This window comes from Mytilus californianus, unplaced genomic scaffold (genome assembly GCF_021869535.1).
Source record: "Mytilus californianus isolate M0D057914Y unplaced genomic scaffold, xbMytCali1.0.p SCAF_3, whole genome shotgun sequence".
Lineage (NCBI taxonomy): Eukaryota > Metazoa > Mollusca > Bivalvia > Mytilida > Mytilidae > Mytilus > Mytilus californianus.
Window position 1 is genome coordinate 53,972,794 of NW_026262679.1, and position 10,138 is coordinate 53,982,931.

Here is a 10,138-nt window from a genome sequence, read left to right on the forward strand (position 1 = left end):
CGTATACGTAACTGATGACAAAATAAAGGTCGATTTGAGTTCGGCAATGTCGATTTTCACTTTTGCCGTTCAGGAGTTATGGTCCTTGATTGATTGGAAAATGTCACTCTATGTCGTTTCCATGCATTATCCATTAACTTAGAAACTGTTCAACCAATGATTTTCAAATTGTTAAATGTTATTACTTTTTTATTATTTCCTTTCTCCTGATCAGCCAGAGATCAAAATATCAAATCTGAAATGAATATTCTTTGAAATATATCATGATTTATTCAGTACAGAAATGAAATAGAACACAAAAATGTATATTGCACATGTCTATATCTAGATATCACAGTTTTTATCTTTCGAATTCTCGTCTAATGAGGTCAACATCTGGTAATTTTGAATGGAATCCGTTTTTTTCATTGAACACCTGAAAAAAAATTAAATGATTGAAGAGACTGAGAAAATGACATTATTTAAATCAATGAATTCATATTATGTATAAAAGCTTATTACCAGAAAGTGCGGATCCAGCCATTTTGAAAAGGGGGTTTTCAACCCCTGTAACACCGGCCTACCTCGATTCGTCCAACTCGGGTTAGTAGAGTTTGTCGAGTTTCAATCGACCCCTCCCCCCACGCCCCCCCCCCCCCCCCCCCCCCCCCCCGAGTTTGACCTTTTTAACCTACCCGAGTTAACTCGATATCAACCCTGGGTTGAGGCAGGATTAGTAGAGTTACAAAATGGTGAGAAACAAGTACAGTAGAGAAGAGTATGATACAAAATAAATGAAATTTTACAAAACACAACCAAAGAAAGGGGCTGTTAAGTGAATTTAATTATGTTATTGTATTTTCGATTTACAAATATTATTCGTGTGTAAATGCTGTCGGTGATGTTTATCAATAGAACAGAAAAAAATATACTCCCGGTAATTTGAGTTGTTAAGATTGAAATGTGAATATGATTACGAAAATCCATTCCCTATATGATGGGACAGGAGGATTTTAAAAATTACTATATTGGCCTGAAAAAATACTCAGAAGTCATGATGATTTTATTATAACTAATATAACTTACGATCAATTGGTCGTGAGATATTTTGTAAAAAGAGCCCCTGGTAAAAACTGAAAATGAATAAATGATAGAATTCTCTAATTTAATCATATTACAAATTTGAACCGATGATAAAGTTGTTACTTGTCGATGTCCATAAAAAGAAATTTGACAACCGTTCCCATATTTATATATCTTCCATTTTGGGAGTCAACTCGAGAAGAGTTTTCACTTCGATTGGGAATGGTTGAGCACATGCGCATTATCATTGATTATAACTCTAGTCAACCCGAGTTGGACGAATCGAAGTAGCCCCATGAAACGTTCACATAATAATAAACAAAAATCGAAAAAGGGGGGTTCCAACCCCCGGAACACAGCCCCACCCCCTCTGGATCCGCCAATGTGTATAATGTAGCATAACTACAGTCAAACACTAAAGCATTTAAACAGTACTTAAGGTTGTTTTCTTTAAAATTGGTATTTTCATTTCAACTGATCTCTATATTCAAGTATTAACATGAAGACGTGATGACCAATTTTTTTTCCCACTAACCAATGTTATGAGTGTCTGGATGGGATTAACAAAATCATACAGAAAAATAGCCCTGAATAATTAAAGATTACAGAAATAATAACCCGTCATCATCTAACCCGAATAATCCAGTCGTTATATTACGATCACTACGAGAAAATTAGTGGATAGAGGGCGCTGAACTATTCGAGTTAGTCATCATCCAAACCCTGTCATTTATGTTACAGAGGCTTTTAAAAAAAAATTACCTTTAAAGAAAGGCAATTACTTGATTCTGGTATTTTTTTATTAATTTACATAAATTTTGACTGATTTCAAACATGCTGTTTAACATTAAGCTTTTGTGGCAATCAAATTTAAGGTTCTTGTGGACCCTATAGCTAAAATGGCCGTGTTTTCACTTCAAAATCTACTCTGTGTACAGACAAACCTGTGTATCTGGAAAAGTTTTAAAGCATAGCATGCGCTAGATAAATAAAATTCAAATGCATTGTATGTTTTAGAAAATTTAAAACTTAACTGAATTTTGCAGTGCACTTTTTTTCGTCCCTGCAGAAGATGATAAAATTAACAAACAGTTGAGTTTCACTTGATATGGTCCACTCAGGTACACAGTTTAAATCACCAATTATTGTCACGTATCTATTGTCCACCTATTGTCCAATTCAATCAATACAGTTCACTTCAATTATTACCTGTGGGGAAGTTCTCAAACCTCTTTCCCAACTTAGTTTATTTAGGCATCTTCTGGAGGAATGACTGAAAAAAGTGCACGGCAAAATCCTGTTATTTTTCTAATTTTCTCAAACATAGATTATATTTGAATTTTATTTATCTAGGGCATGCTATGCCTAAAAACTTTTCCAGATACACAGGTTTGTCTGTACACAGAGTAAATTTTGAGGTGAAAATGCAGCCATTTTAACCAAAGGGTCCACATGAACCTTAAAATAGAATTTACCGTTTGACAATATTGGTTAACGCATGAATGATTTATGCTGTAATTCTCAGTCACATGACATAGATGTTCATGAGGATAATAAATGAATGAACCAACCTGAGGAAGAGTAAACTGGTATCTGCTGCTCATTTTTTGCACAAGGGTTTGTACTGAGATGGTTGTATGTATCTTTCTAGAATTAAAATAAAATGAATAATATGGAATCCATAATTGATCACATAAGATAACAAAGGGACATTCAAACTCATAAATCGTAAAGCGATCAAAATATGATTAATATTCAATACACAACACAGAAAACTAGAGACGGCAACACTAACCCCACAAAGACCGATGGTGATCTCAGGTGCTATAGAAGGGTAAGCAGATCTTGCTCCACACGTGGCAATGTTGCTCATGTAAGTACAAACCCGGTGATAAGTCTTATTCGAGGAAAGAGGACGGGATTATGATGACAACTATTGAAACATACTCGTCATTTGTAAAACAGATATTCCATAGAGGTCAACCAACTCATGATGGCGTGCGTAAAATTTTAGAAAGAATGATTTCAACTTCACCACTGGGAAGTGTTTGATAGCTTCCTTGAAAGCAGCAAACCTCTATCAAGGAAATCATGATAGGAAATGCGAGCTCTGGAAAGTATGTTCAATTATCACCCATCTATATTTTTTCTATGGATTTTTTTTTCTTCCCTCTTCTGTATTGTTTGTTTGCTGACCGTGACATTTATAACTCATGTTTCATCTTATTTGCATTATTTTGATGTTTCTTTGTCATTGTTTCATTTACAAATGCTAATGTTACGATTGGTTGATTGATTGTTGCTTGTTTAACGTCCAGCGGCAACTATTTAATGCATGTTCAGGACGAGAAAACATTTAAAATTGATACAATAGGTATGTTCTGTAGGTTACAAGAGCACAATGATTTGTAATGCATTTTCCATAGGGTACATACTTCATTTTGTTTCCCTACTTTTTGTGTTTCTTTGTCATTGTTGATTTTTTTTAAAGCTGTTGTTACATACGAAGAAGAAGATATGTAGGAAATGTCTAGTGACAATAACCCAACAAAAAAGAATTAAAGGTCAACATACTGTCTAAAATGAGGAGATTGATTGTTTGTTTGATTGTTTTTCTATTTTCAACACTATTGGCTATTTCGTGGTCGTAAGTTTTTTTGTTTGTTTTTTTTTTGTTTTTGATGGAGGAAGCCGGATTGCCCGGAGAGAACCACCGGCCTTTGGCAGGAAAACTGACAATCCTAGTCAATTTAGAAGCGAGTCGAACGCACTTGCCACGTGAATGAATCGAACTCACCACCTCAGTGTAGACAAGCTAGTGATACAGCAGTTAAACTACTTAGACCACTCGGCCACCGATTTACCTTAAATGATAAGGAGATAAATATACTGACTGGCATCGGTTCATTTACATTTTACTTACACTACTGTTGGTGTCGGTTTCCTGTCGTTCACTTGGAGCTCAATCAAGTTGAACAAGTCCTGTTCAAGCTGAAAAAATAGTGATTGAAAATTAAATAGTGCTTCCTTTATTAGCAAACCCCTTTATCTTATCCTGCACCCTACAATGAGATGGTGAACCCAGATAAATATGATGTAATGTAAAAGTCTCTTGTTATACAGGTTTTTCGTACGTAGTTCATTAAAAATAAATATTTGATGTAAAGCACTTGCTTGGTTGTGGTATATCCTTTATTTTTCTGTATCTTTGTGTCTATCATGTATCAGACTGTCATGTGTTGGAGACGCTCATTATGTGTTTCATGCAACATTTTTCTACAGTGAAGTGCTAATTTTTAAAATGATTTTTTTTTAAATGAAAACAATGCGTTAAAAAATTTCATACGTCCAAAGTGTTCTTCTGGATTTTCCTTCATAAGGATTGCTCAAAGCCGAATATTTGAAAGCCGAGTATGTATAAGAACCGAAACAGTTGAAGAGCTATATGACAAAAAAAAACCCTAAAAATGGCCAAAACCATCTAAGGTCTTAGCTGTTTATTCGATGAAACTTATGTTTATGTATGTTTTATAATTACCATTTTGATGGATGCTCTAGTCTTGGATTCATGTTCAAGAATAGTTTGGTACTTCTGTTGTGCCGTATTCGCTTTCTTTAACTTTTCTTGAAGATGGTTCTGAATCTTGGATATTGCTTTTTGCTTTGCGCGCACCTCACGTTTACTTAAAGTTTCAGCGATGTGATCATAGATCTTCTTTGAAGTATCCAAGCAATTTTGGTACTTTGCGACTTTGCTGTTGACAAGCCAACACACCTGAAACGTGAATTTATTAATATAATTAAATAGCTTCTGTAAATATCTGTATAAATGAACCACTGACTCAATGCATTCAGAAAGCATATTAAATCATCTTATGGATTTATAGTGTTGCAAAGTTTTTGTCAAATGTCAAGTTTTTTAAAAGACCAATTTCGTTGGTGTCCCTTTTCAGGGAAAATGCATATTTCAATTTCAAGGGACAAATCTTGCTTAAACATTTCCTTTTTTTTTTTTTTACATTTGATGGTTACAATTTTCCCGACAATTTAATTTTTTCTGATCTTGTTTTACAATTTCTTTGGGACTTTTTTTTTACATTTTCATGTGTTGTAAGATGATGAATGGTTGCCATTTTTTTATAACCGAATTTTAAAATCACCTTTTGTTGCATTTGCAGTCGCCCGTAAATTTGTCTGTGTAGTTTTATCTCCTTTTCCATTTTTCTGATCTTCTTTTCACATTGTTCGATAATCTTCCTGTCAAACCTGCAATACAAGACATGACAAAAAAAGATGTAAATAGAACTAGCATAAGGGGTTAGAAACCATCTGTCTTTAACAACAAAAGTATTCAAAAGACAGCATCTTAACTTTTATGGTCGAAACATTAAACACCCTGTCCTTCACAAAAACCATTCAAATGTACAGTATTCAATAATTTCATTCCCAGTAATTAACATACTTACATTCCATCAAAAACATAACCTATTCCATACATCCTTGGAATATAAATAGTCATGACAACACCTGTCTCTTCCATGGTCTATTGATATTCTTTTTAAAAAATTGCCGAATCTTTGCGTGTATTTCTTTTCTGTCGTTGTGAAGGAAAGAGGAAACTGATGGGAGGGGCCGACGTCACAATGTAGAAATTTTTTAGTTGGACGTTGAGAGTATTTATGTAAAATAACGTCATAAACGGCTTTCGCCCAACGGAGTACTACCGCTGGGAAAGATATGCAGGAGCTGGTTTTATTGAACCCCAGAATGGTTCATGACACAGCTGCAACCATTATTGATACGATTTGTTTTTGACTGAAGATGGCTCTACAATGAAAACATTGTTACTCAACATCACGTTTAAAGGCCACCATTATTGAAACGATTTGTTTTTGACTGAAGATGGCTCTACAATGAAAACATTGTTACTCAACATCACGTTTAAAGGCCACCATTATTGAAACGATTTGTTTTTGACTGAAGGTGGCTCTACAATGAAAACATTGTTCCTCAACATCACGTTTAAAGCGATAAACACATATTTACTGTTTGTATGTATATCAGACTGATACCAACATCACGATTTATCCAGCTGTTAAGGGACAATCAATTGAATTATTTGGTGGGAGGAGCAGTAGGATTCAGAAAATGAATATCATGGCCGGTAAGAGCTAACAATGAATGATTTTGCTCAATGAATAATCTGCAATACAAAATTCAGATTTAAATTGAGAACAAAAGTGAACGACAAATTTCGCGCAAAAATAAGTATGTGCGAAGCAACATGTAAATAGTCAATCTGGACAAATCCTCCGAATACCACTCTCCTCTAGAATATCAAATGGTCGTCCATATAGCTTGTATGACCTTAACTACAGGTATGGAATGAAAAGTAGTAATTCATATTCAACACGGGGGTTCTCAACATAAAAATTTGGGTACAGACTTCCGGCTGGGGTTAACCCCCCCCACCCCTCCCCCGATGATATATTGACTCATACTAAAATCCCTACCCATTCATATATTTCATAGAAAAATCACAATCCATTTATAGTTTATATGTATTTCCAGCTATTATGACATCTTATCCGGATGTTAACCACATTGGATCATTCATATTATAAGATTAAAAAAAAAGATCAGAACATATTTTTTAGATACTTCTTAACAGAAGATGAACATTTATTACCCATTGATATATAACCTCCGTAAAATTTCACCCCATTGATATATTAGACATTCTAAAAAGTAACCCATACCAGCGGCACGTCTGTGTATACCTTTATATAGGAAGAGACCACCCCACCCCTCGTGATGTTCTGCTTTTTATGGTAATGGCATAGATATAGAACGTACCATTTAACTTTATATTTTTAAGTAATAGATTTATTAATAACGGTTATGATTATACTTTTGTTGTTTTGGATCTTTTATAAACATCGATAACCTATAGCTCGACACTGTTTTTGGCATTTAATTTCTGGATGTGTCTGATCTTGGCGTGGTACATGACCATGTCTTACTGTACTGTTTCTGGCGATTGCAATTTGATATCAACAGTGGAGTATGGCCTACAATATAAAAAAGACAAAATATTTTATTTCCTCAGACACAAACGTGTACAAGAGGTCAAAACATGATAAAGTATACACATAAATCGACAGCAGAGTAATGTATAATAGCACGTGATTTTCATGACATTGAGATATATACATTATATATTACCTATTAAGTTTAAAGGATTACATTTGTACAGATATCTTCCTATTTATTCAGTGATTGTGAGTACCTAAATATATATATAATGTATAAAAATTGTGTCTACAACAAATAAGTAATCTTTCTAAGAAAAGTACATACTTTCCTATACACCTTTATGTTGCACAATGAAAGTAAACCGATTAATTTCTGCCTTGAAGGATATTGTAAGTAATAATTAGGTACGAGATTTTGTCTAAGAAGTGACACACTAGGATGTGAACAAACACACATATAATGATATTCGTCGCCAATATTTTGATTACATAGATGACATATCCTATTTTCTTTTAAACTATTTTTCCATCTTCCCGTTTCAATTGGGAATTTAAGATTTGAGCATCTAAATTTAGCCATATACAATCTATCAGTATTTCCCAATCGTAGTAGATAGGGTTCTAATTCAAATATATTTTTGAATTTACCATAGAATTCTCCTCTTGAAGAATTATTAATTACAGAAAACCATTGTTGTATAAACTGATTTAAAATGTTTGGGTTTACTCTGGTGAAGTTGTATCATAAGTCCATATAAAATATTAGATAATTTATTCTCATTTGAGAGCATATCATTCCAAAATATAACCATGCGTAGTTTAATAGTAATATCAATGGGATAACGACCAAGTTCCCCGTAAACCATAAAATTTGGAGTACTTTTTCTCACGTGCAGAATATTTTTACAAAACTGCAAGTGCATCCGTTCCAGTCCCTGTTTATTTTCAAATCCCCATACTTCACTAGAGTAAATCATTATAGGTAGAATAAGACAATCAAATAACTTTAGCTGTATATCTACGGGAATTGCAATATTTCTTATCTTTCTGTATAGTGCATACAATGCTTTATTGGACTGTTCCAATAATTTTTTTCTAGCTGAACAAAAAGAGCCATTATAATTAAATATAATACCCAGATAAGTATATGAGTCTAAGACATCAATATTTTTACCATAAATTTTAAATTCTGATTTAACCTTGTATTTCTTTTTACTGAAAATTACAATTTTAGTTTTACTTGTATTAACTCTGAGTTTCCATTCATTACAATATTGCTCAAAAACTGTCAATGCATGTTGCAGATCCTCCTTTGACTCAGATAAAATAACTGTGTCATCTGCATATAATATTATAAAGATTTTTACATAACATAATAAGATTTCTTGGCATTTATCTGATATATTTTCAAGGTCTTTTACATCATTATCTAGTAAAAATTTCTCCAGATCATTCAAAAAGAGGGAAAAAAGAAAGGGGGATAAATTCTCCCCTTGTTTCACTCCTATATCACAATTAAAAATGCAGAAATATCCTTTCCCATTCTAATACATGTCTGGATATTCTGATACATGTTGTGTATAACTCTCAATATTTTGCCTTGAATATTATACTGTAGCATCTTTTGCCACAAACCAGCTCTCCAAACTGTATCAAATGCACTTTTGAAATCAATGAACGAGCAAAATAATTTTTTACCAAATGAAAAATAGATAGAAATAAGTGAATGTAAAATAAAAATATTATCCATAGTAGAAAACCCTTTTCTAAACCCAGCCTGTGCTCCTGTAATTAAGAACATTTTATCTGACAATTTATTTAATCTGTTATTGAGCACAGCAGTGAATGTTTTACTTTAGACATGAATTGAGAGTTATACCTCTGAAAGAATTCGGGTCAGATTTAGAACCCTTATTCCTGAAAATTGGAACCATTATTCCTTTGGTCCAGCATTCTGGTATAATACCCGTATCTAACACAATGTTAAATAACATTACATACACATTCATCATATCATCTAATGTACATTTCATATATTCATTCAATATGTTATCATATCCAGCAGATTTATTATTCTTTAAATTTTTTACAGCGTGACATTTTATTTCATCTGCTGTTATTGGAGAATTTATTATTTTTTCTATATCTGATAGTAAATTATTAACATCAATATCTATATCAATTTCATCATGTATATTAATTTCATTCATGGATTTAAAATAATCATATAATGTTTCTACAGATATATCACATTTCTCATCTTTTTTTGTGACAAATTTATTTAAAATTTTCCAAAACTCTTTCCCTTGTTTCTTTTATGTATTTCTCAATTTTTGTTCGAAGTCAAATTGATAGTTTTTGTATGCTTGGTTTGTAACCATCTTGTATGATTTACTTGTCTCGAGTAGCTGTTTGCGTGTTGCTTCATTTTTAAAAACGTTATAACGTTTTCTGGTTTTATGAAATTTTTTTCTCGACGAAAGACATTTATTAGTGTACCAGGGTTTTGAGTTCGGTTTCTTTCGTGATTTGTAGTGCGGTTTTGAAAGTGTTGTCTTTGCAGTATTGTGGAAAAGCTCATTTATTTCTGCGGTGACGTTGTCTATGTCTTGTTGGGTACATGTATCACGTGTGTATATGCTTTCAAGGTCATTCATAATATTGGTCAGTTGATCTTGACTATTGTGAAAAGTATTTACAAACTCGTTTCTTTTATTGTCGTTCCACTTGATTGAAGTAGAGTTTTGTGACGTATCATGTGTAATTTCATTATGTGTCAATACTGATTTCAAAACAATGTATATTGCATTGTGAACATCAGAAAAAAGTGGTACAAAATCAAGTATTTCAAATTCATCTACTAAAGAGAACAGTTTTGCTGATAAAAGCAAATAATCAATAACACTAACATTTTTACATGTAGTACGTCCAATACCTATATCAGAACCAAGTCTGGAGTTAGCTATATAAATATTGAGTTTTTTTTACACATATCTAACAATTTATGACCATAATTATTAATATTACAATGACACTCTGAT

The 10,138-nt window shown here is 32.8% G+C and overlaps 1 long non-coding RNA gene across 1 annotated transcript; it reads right to left on the bottom strand.

The window, feature by feature from the left end:
• Positions 1-275: 275 nt before the first annotated feature.
• On the bottom strand, positions 276-4,824 carry LOC127734896 (uncharacterized). Its single transcript, XR_007997816.1, has 4 exons — positions 4,601-4,824; positions 3,986-4,053; positions 2,634-2,709; positions 276-415 (listed from the first exon to the last, which is right to left on the bottom strand). It is a non-coding gene; the product is annotated as an uncharacterized LOC127734896 (long non-coding RNA).
• Positions 4,825-10,138: the final 5,314 nt, after the last annotated feature.